Genomic DNA, 13,548 nt, shown 5'->3' with positions numbered 1-13,548 from the left:
GTCATAGATCAATGGAACAGAATAGAAAACCCAGAAATGGACCCACAAAGGTATGGCCAGCTAATATTTGACAAAGGAGGCAAGAATATGCAATGGAAGAAAAGACAGTCTCTTCAGCAAATGGTGTTGGGAAAACTGGATTGCAACATGAAGAAGAATGAAACTAGACCACTTTCTTACACCATACACACAAAAAAATTCCAAATGGATGAAAGACTTTTGTGTGAGACAGGAAGCCATCAAAATCCTAGAGGAGAACACAGGCAACAACCTCTCTGACCTCAGCCAGAGCAACTTCTTACTAGACATATTGCCAGATTCAAGAGAAATAAAAGCAAATATGAACTACTGTGACCTCATCAAGATAAAAACCTTCTGCACAGCGAAGACAACAATCCACAGAACTAAAAGACAACCTATGGAATGGGAGAAGATATCTGCAAATGACATATATGATAAAGAGTTAGTATCTAAAATCTATAAAGAAGTTATCAAACTCAACATCCAAAAAATAAATAATCCAATTAAGAAAGGAATAGAAGACATGAATAGACATTTTTTCCAAAGATGTCCAGATGGCTAACAGGCACATGAAAAGATGTTCAACATCATTCATCACCAGGGAAATACAAATCAAAACTATGATACCACCTCAGAGCTGTCAGAATGGCTAAAATTAACAACATAGGAAACAGATGTTGGTGAGGAAGCAGAGAAAGGGGAACACTCTTACGCTCTTGGTAGAAATGCAAAATGGTGCAGCCACTCTGGAAAACAGTAGGGAAGGGCCTCAAAAAGTTAAAATACAACTACCCTATGGCCCAGCAATTGCACCACTAGGTATTTACCCAAAGACAAAACTGATTCATACAGCACAAACACCCCAATGTTTATAGCAGCATTATCAACAATAGCCAAACTATGGAAAGAGCCCAAACGTCCACTGACTGATGAAAGGGAATGGATAAAGATAAATAGATAGATAGATAGATAGATAGATCTATATATATGTATATATACTTATATGTATATGTATATCTATAGCTATATTATAGAATATTACTCAGCCATCAAAAAGAATGAAATCATGCCATATGCAACAACGTGGACGGAACTAGAGTGTATTATGCTAAGCAAAATAACTCAGAGAAAGACAAATACTGTATGATTTCATTCATATGTGGAATTTAAGAAACAAAACAGATGAACATAGGGGAAGGGGGTAAAATAAAAGAGAGAGAGAAGCAAACCATAAAAGACTCTTAATGATATAGAACAAACCAAGGGTTGATGGAGGGAGGGGGATGGGAGATAGGCTAAATGGGTGATGGGTATTAAGGAGGGCACTTGTATGACGAGCACCAGATGTCATTTGTAAGTGATGAATCACTAAATTCTACAATTGAAGCCAATTTTACCATATATGGTTACTAAGTAGAATTTAAATAAAAACTTGAAATTTAAAAAAAGCTATATATTTGATGGAATTTAGAAAGCCATTATGCATGCCAGAAAAAGACACAGACTCAGAAAAGACTATAAGAAGAACTTAAGCTTTCATCTTAGGCTGCTCCCCAGAACAGAGATACCTTACAATAACAACAACAAAATATTCAAATCCTGGGGTAAAGAGAGAATCTTGTTTCCAGAATTACATTATAAAATTCATAAATCCATTTTAAACAAAGAAAACAAAGGCATACAAAGAAATACTAAAGTGTATCCCATTCAAAAGAACAAAATAAATCAACACATACTGTATCTAAAGAAATCCAGATAAGAAAAAGACTTAAAATTCTCTTTAAGATGCTCAAAAGGCTAAATGAAGACATGAAAAAAGACAGGAAATGATGTATGAACAAAGTGAGAATGGCAATAAATAGGAAGATGTTACAAAAATGAGCCCCAAAGAAATTATGGAGTTGAAAGTACAATAACTGAATACGAGAGGGGTTGGGGCCCCTGGGTGGCCCAGTCGGTTGAACGTCCAACTTTGGCTCAGGTAATGATCTTGCGGTCCATGAGTTTGAGCTCTGTGACGGGCTCGGTGCTGACAGCTCAAAGCCTGGAGCCTGCTTTGGATTCTGTGTTTCCCTCTCTGTCTGCCCTCCCCAGCACTCACTCTCTCTCTCTCTCTCTCTATCTCTCAAAAGTAAATAAACATTAAAAAAAAATACTAGAGAGGTTTAAAGGATTTGAGCAAGCAGAAAAAACTAACCTTTAAATCCAAATAAGTTAGAGTAGACTAAGAAAGACAATATACATCAGTTAAAGGTTTAATACATCAAGAATATATAACAGTTACAAACATTTACACAGCTCATAAGAGATCCTCAAAATATATGAAGCAACAAATGACAAAACAGAAGGGCAAAATGGACAGTTCTAAAAAAAATAGCTGGAGACTTCAATATCCCATTTTCAATAATGGATAGATCAAACAAAGAAGATGAGTAAGGAAATAGAGAACTTGAACAACAAAATTAACCAACTAGACCTAAGAGACATGTACAGAACAATCCTTCCAACAACAGAATACTTAAGTGGACATTCTTCTCAAGCAAAGATCATATGTTAGGCCACAAAATAAATCACACTAGATTTTAAAGGACAGAGATCATAAAAAAAAAAATCTCCTCTGACTAGAAAAGGATAAAGTTAGAAATCAGTAATAGAAGGCAAAATGGATAATTCACAAATATGGAGAAATTAACAACACACTTTTAAAAAATCAATTGGTGAAAGAAGATATCAGAAGAGAAAGTAGAAAATAGAGAGAAATGAACATGCAATATAACAAAACTTGTAAATGCAATGAAAACAGTGGTAAAAGAAAATTTTACATCTATCAATGCTTACACGAGAAAAGAAAGATCTCAAATTGACAACCTGATTTACAACTTAAGGAACTAGAAGAAGAACAAATTAAACCAAATGATAGCAGAAGGAAGGAAGTAAAGGTTAGATCATAAACAAACAAAATAGAGAACAGAAAAACAATGGAGAAAATCAATAAAACCAAAAGTTGGTTCCTTGAAAGCATTAACAAAAGTGACAAAGGAAAAGAGACAGGATGCAAATAACCAAAATCAGAAATGAATGTGGCAACATTACTACCAACTTTCAGGGACAAAAAGGAGCATAAGAGAATTCTGTGACAATGGTATACCAACAAATTAGATAACTTATAAGAAAGGAGCAAATTTCTTGAAACACAAAAATTACCTAAACTGACACAAAGAAATGGAAAATTTCAACAGACCTATAACAGGTATAAAGATTAAAGCAGTAATCAAAAACCTTTCAATGAAGAAAAGTCCTAGAGAGAATAGCTTCACTGGTGAATTTTACCAAACATTTAAGGAAGAATAAATACCAATCCTTCTTAAACTGTTCAAAAAAACTGAAGGGAAGGGAACACTTCCTAACTCATTCTATGAAGCCAGCATTACCCTAATACCAAAGCCAGATAAAGACATTACAAGAAGAATATTCAAGACCAATATCTCTTATGAATACAGATGCAAAGTGGCACCTGGGTGGCTCAGTCAGTGAAGCATCTGACTCTTGACTTCAGCTCAGGTCATGATCTCACAGTTCGTGAGTACAAGCCCTGCATTGGGCTCTCTCTCAAAATAAACAAATAAACTTAAACAAAATGAACATATATGTAAAAATCTTCAACAAAATATTAGCAAATCAAATCCAACAACATGTTAAAAAGATTATTCACATTAAAGTGTCATTTATTCCATGAACACGATTGTAGATTATAACAAGAAACCTAATCATTACAATATATCACATTAATACAACAAAGAGGAAAAAACATATGACCACCTCAAAAGATGCAGAAAAATCATTCAACATAATCCAGCACCCTTTTATTATTAAAAAAAAAAACCCTCTCATAAAACTAGGAATACAGTAAAAATTCCTCAACACCATAAAAGATATTTAGGAAAAACCCACAGCTAACATCATATTTATTGGTGAAAGACTGAAAGCTTTCGCCTTAAGATCCAAAACAAGAGATGTGTGCCCACTTTCACCACTACTAGTCAATATTGTACTGGAAGTTCTAGCTACAGCCATTAAACAACTAAAAGAAATTAAATGCATCTAAATTGGAAAGGAAGAAGTAAAATAATCTTTATTCACAGATGACATGACCCTATATAGAAAATCTTTAAAAATCCACAAAGAAAAATAGTCATGCTAATAAACTATCAGCAAAGTTGTTGGGTACAAGATAAATTCACAAAAAGCTATTGTGATTCTGTATACCACCAAGGAGCTATCTTAAAACTATATTAAGAAAGCAATTCCCTTTATAACAGCATCAAAAACAATTAAATAGGAATTAATCTAACCAAGGAGGTGAAAGACTTGTATACTAAAAACTAGAAAGCATTACTAAAAGAATATAAAAGGGACCTAAATAAATGGAGCAGATATCCCATGTTGATGGAAACGAAGACTTAAGTCATTTTTCATATGTCAGTACTATCAAATGGTGTTCCATTTATACAAGATAAAAAGCTTTCTGGAGACTGATTACATAAATGTGACCTAATATTACTGAACTGTATGATTAAAAATGGTAAGGATGGTAAATTTTGTTTTACGTATATATATGTTATATATATTTCACCACAACTAAAAATTAAAAAAACACATGTAACTGGAGTAAGGATACACACATAAACCAATGGAATAGTATAGAAAGCCCAGAAATAAAACCTTACATATATGGTCAACTGATTTTCAACAAGAATAGTCTTTTTTTTTTTTTTTCTAAGTAGGATCCACGTCCAGCACAGAGCCCAACACAGAGCCCAATGCAGGGCTTGATCTCACAATCCTGAGATCAAGAGTCAGATGCTTAACTGACTGAGCCACCCAACCATCCCAAGGAAAGGATAGTCTTAAGAATGAATGCTGTTGGGACACCTGGCCAGCTCAGTTGGTAAAACATAAGACTGTTGATCTTGGGGTTGTGAATTTGAGCCCCACACTGGGTATAGAGATTTCTTTAAAATAATTTTTAAAAAATGAATGCTAGGAAAACTGGATATCCCATGCAACAGAATGAAATTAGATGCTTACCCTACATCATATATAAAAATTAACTCCAAATCCAATAAGTTTAATCCCTTAAGTTTAGTCAAAGATCTAAATTTAAGAGCTAAAACTATAAAAACTCAGTAAAAAAACACTGGAGAAAATATTCATGACACTGGATTTGGCAACAATTTCATGGATATAACCAAAGGACTGACAACAACAACAACAAAAAACCCAGTTTCATTAAAATTAAGATTTTCTTGCATCAAAGCATACTATCAAGAAGGTGAGGAGACAAAATAATGATTGAGAGAAAATATTTAAAAACTATATATCTGGTAAGGGATTAATATTCAGAAAATATAAAAATTCCTGACACTCAACAACAACAAAGCAAACAATGTAATTAAAGATGGGCAAAAGACTTGAACAAACATTTCTCTAAAGAAGATATACAAATGGCCAACAAGTACATGAAAAGGTACCCAATATCATTAGTCATTAGGGAAATGCAAATCAAAACCAAAACAAGATACTACTTCACACTTACTAGGATGGCCAAAATAAAAAATGAAAGATAAAAAGTGTTGGCAAGGATGTAGAGGAATTGGAACCCTCCTGCACTGCAGGTGGAAAAATAAAGTGGTGCAGCCCTGGTAGAAAACAGTTTCTCAAGAAGTTAAATGTAAGACTACCATTTGACCCATATGACCCAGGAATTATAATTCCTAGGTACATGTCCAAAGGAACTGGAAGCAGAGATCCAAATAGGTATCTGCAGACCAATGTTCATAGGAGCATTATTCACAGTAGCCAAAAGGGAGAAAGACAAATGTTCATAGCAGCGTTATTCACAGTAGCCAAAAGGGAGAAAGAGTCATCTATTAGCAGATGAATGTATAAACAAAATGTGGCATATACACAATAGAATGTTGTTCAATTCATACAAAATAAGGAAATTTTGTCAACATGGATGACACTTGAAAACATACTCACTGAAAAAAGCCAGACACAAAAGGTCAAATATTGCATGATTCCGCTTAAGTTACATATAATAGTCAAATTCAGAGACAGAAACCAGAATAGCAGTTGCCAGGGGCTAGTAGAAGAATGGAGAGTTATTGTTTTTAATTGTTACATAGTTTATGCTAAAGATGATATTTAAAAATTTTGGAATAGGCAGTGGTAATGGGTATACCACTGTCTTGTGAGTGTATTTAATGCCACTGTGTTACACATTCACAAATGGTTAAAAAGATAAATATTATGTTATGCATATTATTTATTATGCAATATATTTATTATATATGCATATATATTATGCATAAATATATTTTATGTTATGCATATGCAAGAGATGATTCTTTAAGAATATATTTTAAAATAGCCAAAATTGCCAAGAAAATAAAAGATAAATCAGCAATGAATTAAGAATGAAAATAACCAATAAAACTAAGGATATTTAATATCATAAAGGAATAAATATAAGAACAGATATAGGCTAATAAATTTTAGACACTGGAAAATACAAAATTAGAAAAGCTGGTAGAAGAAGAAATAGGAAGCTTAAAGAGACCAATAAACATTAAAGAAATAAAAATACATCAAATACCAGTCTCTAAAAAATTCTCGACATATTGATAGTTTGATTTGTGAGATATAATAAAGTTTCAAGGAAAACATTCTTAAATACCTTCACAAGCTCAGAAAAAGATTCAGAAATATGAGGGAAAGCTCACATAAACATGTGTACACCCAAGCATGCACATGCACACACATACACCCAAGTGTGCTAATGCAAACGCGCACATGCACCCAGACACATACAACCCAGCTCACCAATGGATGGGTCCTGAAGGACAAAGCTCTCCAGTAATAACCAATCTTTATTTAGATGCTTCAGCACTAAATTTATTTAGATGCTTCAGTACACATCCACTAACTTTCCCAAGTCTTCCTTATCTTCAGATGTTACAAGTTTCAATGCATCTCTTTTCTCAGCCCAGCTATGGGATTTGTTGGGGGAAAAAAAATGAGAAAGTAAAAATAATTAATTCAAAATTAAGATATTTTATTTTATAATAAATTTTAAAAGCACATCTCAAATATTCTGACTTTATTATGTACCAGGGCCTAGAATAAGGAATTAAAAACATTATGTCCATTAATCTTCCCAACTATCAATACTAATCAAGTATGAACACCCTCCCCGCCTCCAACTTTACAGATAAAACCAGCTCAGAGAAGTTAAGTTATATGACTTCCCAAAGTCATACAACTGGTAAATAATAGAGTTATGATATAATCCCAGGTAGGTAAACCCCCAAAACCAATGCTTTTAATGACTAAGCTATAATTGCCTCACAGATCAGTAAACTCATCACTAATATCTAGTTGATCAGGTTGGAAAGAAGGTAAGTACATCCACACACTGTCAGCTACATATAATCTTTCTGAAAGAACACCACAAGTCCAGATTCTAGCAATTTTATTCCTATGTCTTTCCCTCCAGGAAAAAATAAAGTGTGCAAAGATGTTTTAACAAATTGTTCACTGAAGCATTTTCTAAATATTTAAAATGTTCAAGAAAAGAAAATTTATTAAATTATGACATACATACTTAATAAAATATGGCAACATTAAAATAATGATGAAACCCATATTCACTAACAGAAAGGCAACAGCTACCAAGTCATATTATAAAAAAATATTACAATCCAATTTTGGTCAAAACTTAATTTAACTAAATTTGGTTAAAAGAAGTAGATATTTTTGTACACAAAATTTTTTTAAAAAGTCTGTACAAAGACATCATGATTGTCTCCAATGAGTAGATTATGAATGCTTTCTACTGTCTTTATTCCTACAACTGTCATGTTGTTGCCAACTCTGCTGTCATGCTTGTAATCCCCTTCCAGCTTCCTAAAAAAATAACTCAGTTCAGGCATCCACCCTCTTCCACAGAGCAATTTGCTTCAAGGAATTCTAGGGCCATCAATTGATCATGTACTGAGCAGTCCAAGGCTCTAAGCTAATCATAGTGGTGCTGTTCCGCTGGCCAGTCATTTGTTTTGTAATGGGCAAGTAATGCAATTTAGGTCAAGACATATGCTTACTGAGAGACATCAGAAAAGGTTTGTTCAATGTTATAAATAAAAGTAAACAATAACTCTTTAGCTGTATATTGTGCTATGTCTAAATATGACACCTAAAACTATTAAAGACATCTTGGTTGAAGATAGTTAATCTGAAGAGAAGCAGATATGTTAAAGGAAGCAGAGAGAAAAGAAGAACATCCTGAGTTCATAACATTGTTGAGCCTCAATAAACTAGCCCTAAAATTGCCTGAACTTGGGATTTCTTTTTACATGTGACATTACATCTTTTTGTTTAAGTTATTACCTTCTACCAAAAGTATCTCTAATTTAAAATATTTCTGAATAGTCCTCATTTTGTTTGTAATGTGAATGTATGGTTTTTTCATCTATACTTAGAAATATGGGATGCTTTGGTGGCTCAGTCAGTTAAGCATCCGACTTCGGCTCAGGTCATTATCTCACAGTTTGTGAGTTTAAGCCCTGCATTGGTCTCTGCATTGACAGTGTGGAGCCTGCTTGGGATTCTCTCTCTCTCTCTCTCTCTCTCTCTCTCTCTGCCCCCCAAACCATTAGCATTCTGTCTTTCAAAATAAATAAATAAATAAACTTGAAAAAATATATAATTGTTAATACAGCCAGGAGAGGTGTCTGGGTGGCTCGGTTGGTTGAGCGTTCAACTCTTGATTTTGACTCAGGTTAGAATCTCAGGATCATGGGGTCGGGACCTGCGTCAGGCTCTGCTGGAACCTTCTTGGAATTCTCTTCCTCCTGTTCTACGTGCCCCCCTCCCTGAGCTCTCGCCGTCTCTAAAAAGAAAAGAAAAAAGAAAAGAAAAGGAAAAGAAAAGAGGAAAGAAAAGAAAGCAAGCCAGGATACTACCAACGGGTCTCAATAGGTCAGGCAGCTGACTATACATTGTGGGAAGAGTACCAGTAACTGGGCATTCAAGTTGTAAGCAGAACCCTAGGGAAGCAACAAGCAGACACAGAGCCTGCACTGGAGTCTGGTCTTCTCCAGCCAGCTGAAGAGGTGAGCATTCTTAATAAAGTAACAGTCCCTTTCTACTCCAACCTCAAGAACCCTGGATTCATGCCCTAACTGTCCAGGTACCACTCAAGACCCCAAGGAGAATACATGGAACAGCTGACAATTAGGAAAGTCCAATACAAGACACAGTAAAATGACTAATTTCAAAGTAAGCATGTGAACTTTCAAGTCCACATTTTTTGAGCATGAACTAGGAAGTGGGACAGCTTTCTAAATCTTATCAAGGCTTGTGAGCAGCCTAGATTTTAAATGGACCCTAAAAATAGACAACTGGAAAAATAAGTGAAAACATAGGTTTCTAGGTAGAAGCTGTATGAAGACAGTTTCAAAGCAGAGACTACTAGGGAAAAACTGATGAGATCAGACTGGCTGAAACAGAGGGTGGGTGTAGGGAAGCAAGGGGATTTAAAGCTCCAAGTGACTAGAGACCACATGAAGAGATAACAGCATTCAACCTGCCCTATCAACTCTTCGTTAGGCTGATGAGATGAAAGATGAGACGGGTAGAAGCCAATCGGGGCAGAATGTAGGAACTAAAGTAACGGTGATTACTATATTTTTTTAGCAGAAGTAAGTTTTTGCATTACATCTTTAAGAATTATACGTCTACTCATGTTTTCAGATTTGGTAATTTATATTTTTCTAAGATATTTCATTTAACTTTTTAAAATTATTAGATACAGTTGTTCATAAAATCCTCTATTAATTAAAAAAATTAGAGTTGTGATAAAATACATATAAAATTTACCATCTTAACCATTTTGAAGTGTGCAGTTCATTAAAGTTACCTATGTTCACACTGATGTGCAACCAATCTCCAGAATTTTACATCTTATAAAACTGAAACTACATCCATTGAACAAGAACTCCCCATTTTCCTCTCTCCTGCTGGCCCCTGGCAACCACCATTCAACTTTCTGTATTTATGAATCTCACTATTCTAGATACCTCACATAAGTGGAATCATACAATATAAATCTTTTAATGATAATCTAGATGCATCCTCAGGTTTTGATATATAATATTTTTGTTATATTCATTCCACTATATTCCTAATTTCTATGATAAATATTTCCTAATTTCTATGATGATATTATTACTGTATAATTAGCTACTTATTTGAATATTTAAATTTTTATTTTTTATTTTTGTTTGCATTTTATTATTTTTTAAATATGAAATTTATTGGCAAATTGGTTTCCATATAACACCCAGTGCTCATCCCAACAGGTGCCCTCCTCAATGCCCATCACCCATTTTCCCCTCCCTTCCATGTCCCATCAACCCTCAGTTTATTCTCAGTTTTTAAGAGTCTCTAATGGTTTGCCTCCTTCCCTCTCTGTAAGTTTTTTTCCCCCTTAACCTCCCCCATGGTCTTCTGTTAAGTTTCTCAGAATCCACATAAGAGTCAAAACATATGGTATCTGGCCTTCTCTGTATGACTTATTTCACTTAGCATAACACTCTCCAGTTCCATCCATGTTGCTACAAAAGGCCATAGTTCATTCTTTCTCATTGCCAAGTAGTATTCCATTGTGTATATAAACCACAATTTCTTTATCCATTCATCAGTTGGTGGACATTTAGGCTCTTTCCATATTTTGGCTATTGTTGAAAGTGCTGCTATAAACATAGGGTACAAGTGCCCCTAGGCATCAGCACTCCCTTATCCCTTGGGTAAATTCCTAGCAGTGCCATTCCTGGGTCATAGGGTCTATGAGGAACCTCCACACTGTTTCCCAGAGCAGCTGCACCAGTTTGCATTCCCACCAACAGTGCAAGAGGGTTCCTATTTCTCCACATCCTCGCCAGCATCTATAGTCTCCTGATTTGTTCATTTTGGCCACTCTGACTGGCATGAACGTGGTATCTCAGTGTGGTTTTGATTTGTATTTCCCTGATGAGGAGCGACGTTAAGCATCTTTTCATGTGTCTGTTAGCCATCTGGATGTCTTCTTTAGAAAAGTGTCTATTCATGTCTTCTGCCTATTTCTTCACTGGATTATTTGTTTTTCGGGTGTGGAGTTTGGTGAGCTCTTTATAGATTTTGGATACTAGCCCTTTGTCTGATATGTCATTTGCAAATATTTTTTCCCATTCTGTTGGTTGTCTTTTAGTTTTGTTTCCTTTGCAGTGCAGAAGTTTTTTATCTTCGTGAGGTCCCAGTAGTTCATTTTTGCTTTTAATTCCCTTGCCTTTGGGGATGTGTCAAGTAAGAAATTGCTGCGGCTGAGGTCAGAGAGGTTTTTTCCTGCTTTCTCCTCTAGGGTTTTGATGGTATCCTGTCTCACATTCAGGTCCTTTATCCATTTTGAGTTTTTGTGAGTGGTGTAAGAAAGTGGTCTAGTTTCATCCTTCTGCATGTTGCTGTCCAGTTCTCCCAGCACCATTTGTTAAAGAGACAAATGTCTTTTGTCCACTGGATATTCTTTCCTGCTTTGTCAAAGATTAGTTGGCCATACTTTTGTGGGTCCAATTCTGGAGTCTCTATTCAATTCCATTGGTCTATGTGTCTGTTTTTGTGCCAATACATGCTATCTTAATGGTTACAGCTTTGTAGTAGAGGCTGAAGTCTGGGATTGTGATGCCTCCCACTTTGGTGGTCTTCTTCAATATTACTTTGGCTATCCAGGGTCTTTTGTGGTTCCATACAAATTTTAGGATTGCTTGTTCTAGCTTCAAGAAGAATGCTGGTGCAATTTTGATTGGGATTGCATTGAATGTGTAGATAGCTTTGGGTAGTATTGACATTTTAACAATATTTATTCTTCCAATCCATGAGCATGGAATGTTCCATTTCTTTGTATCTTCTTCAATTTCCTTCATCAGCTTTCTATAGTTTTCAGCATACAGATCTTTTACATCTTTGGTTAGGTTTATTCCTAGGTATTTTATGCTTCTTGGTTCCATTGTGATTGGGATCAGTTTCTTTATTTGTCTTTCTGTTGCTTCATTTTTAGTGTATAGGAATGCAACTGATTTCTGTACGTTGATTTTGTATCCTGCGACTTTGCTGAATTCATGTGTCAGTTCTAGCAGACTTTTGGTGGAGTCTATCAGATTTTCCATGTATCTGCAAAAAGTGATACATGTCATGTCATGTACATACATTTTCATGTCATCTGCAAAAAGTGAAAGCTTGACTTCATCTTTACCAATTTTGATGCCTTTGATTTCCTTTTGTTTGACTGCTGATGCTAGAACTTCCAACACTATGTTAAACAACAGCGGTGAGAGTGGACATCCCTGTCGTGTTCCTGATCTCAGGGGGAAAGCTCTCAGTTTTTCCCCATTGAGGATATTAGCTGTGGGCTTTTCATAAACGGCTTTTATGATCTTTAAGTATGTTCCTTCTGTCCCGACTTTCTCGAGGGTTTTTATTAAGAAATGGTGCTGAATTTTGTCAAATGCTTTTTCTGCATCAGTTGACAGGATCATATGGTTCTTATTTTTTCTTTTATTAATGTGATGTATCACATTGATTGATTTGCGAATGTTGAACCAGCCCTGTAGCCCAGGAATGAATCCCACTTGATCATGGTGAATAATTCTTTTTATATGCTGTTGAATTCGATTTGCTAGTATCTTGTTGAGAATTTTTGCATCCATATTCATCAGGGATATTGGCCTGTAGTTCTCTTTTTTTACTGGGTCTCTGTCTGGTTTAGGAATCAAAGTAATGCTGGCTTCATAGAATGAGTCTGGAAGTTTTCCTTCCCTTTCTATTTTTTGGAACAGCTTGAGAAGGATAGGTATTATCTCTGCTTAAAATGCCTGGTAGACTTCCCCAGGGAAGCCATCTGGTCCTGGACTCTTATTTGTTGGGAGATTTTTGATAACTGATTCAATTTCTTCACTGGTTATGGTCTATTCGAGTTTTCTATTTTTTCCTGCTTGAGTTTTGGAAGTGTGTGGGTGTTTAGGAATTTGTCCATTTCTCCCAGGTTGTCCAGAGACTAGGTATTTTGAGAACATCATCGAAGTAAAACAGCTCTTGAGCCCCACTGAAAATGACCTTACCAAATTCTCCTGACCATTGACACTGATGCATTAGAGCATTGAGCCCTATGACTGTGGGAGCATTGAGCCTTCGATAATCATCTCACAGCTGAGGAGTCTCCACCTGACATCTAGTGTGTAGAGATGCTGGAGACCTCCAAATCACATAGACAAGGGAGAGGAGAAGCTGACATCAAGGTAGACTGCTTCTGCCATAGATGCCAGAACAACATTTCATACTTCAATTAAACAGAATCTTTTCTTGTCTTCCTTTCCTTTACTCTGTAATTGGCCTGGAAAGAGAACTTGTTCATTTGTGTCTCCCAGACCATTGCTA

At 35.4% G+C, this 13,548-nt stretch overlaps 1 long non-coding RNA gene across 2 annotated transcripts in view; it reads right to left on the bottom strand.

The window, feature by feature from the left end:
• Positions 1 to 13,548, bottom strand: part of LOC147584479 (uncharacterized) — an 83,772-nt gene that overhangs the window by 36,885 nt on the left and 33,339 nt on the right. For both annotated transcript variants that reach the window (XR_015255479.1, XR_015255480.1), the window contains one exon: positions 6,907 to 7,073. This is a non-coding gene — a long non-coding RNA (uncharacterized LOC147584479). The remainder of the gene's footprint in view (positions 1 to 6,906; positions 7,074 to 13,548) is intronic.

The sequence above is a fragment of the Puma concolor genome, chromosome A1, assembly GCF_028749965.1.
Source record: "Puma concolor isolate L17-30 chromosome A1, mPumCon1.1.hap2, whole genome shotgun sequence".
Taxonomy (NCBI): domain Eukaryota; kingdom Metazoa; phylum Chordata; class Mammalia; order Carnivora; family Felidae; genus Puma; species Puma concolor.
This window is presented reverse-complemented; position numbering and strand designations above follow the sequence as displayed.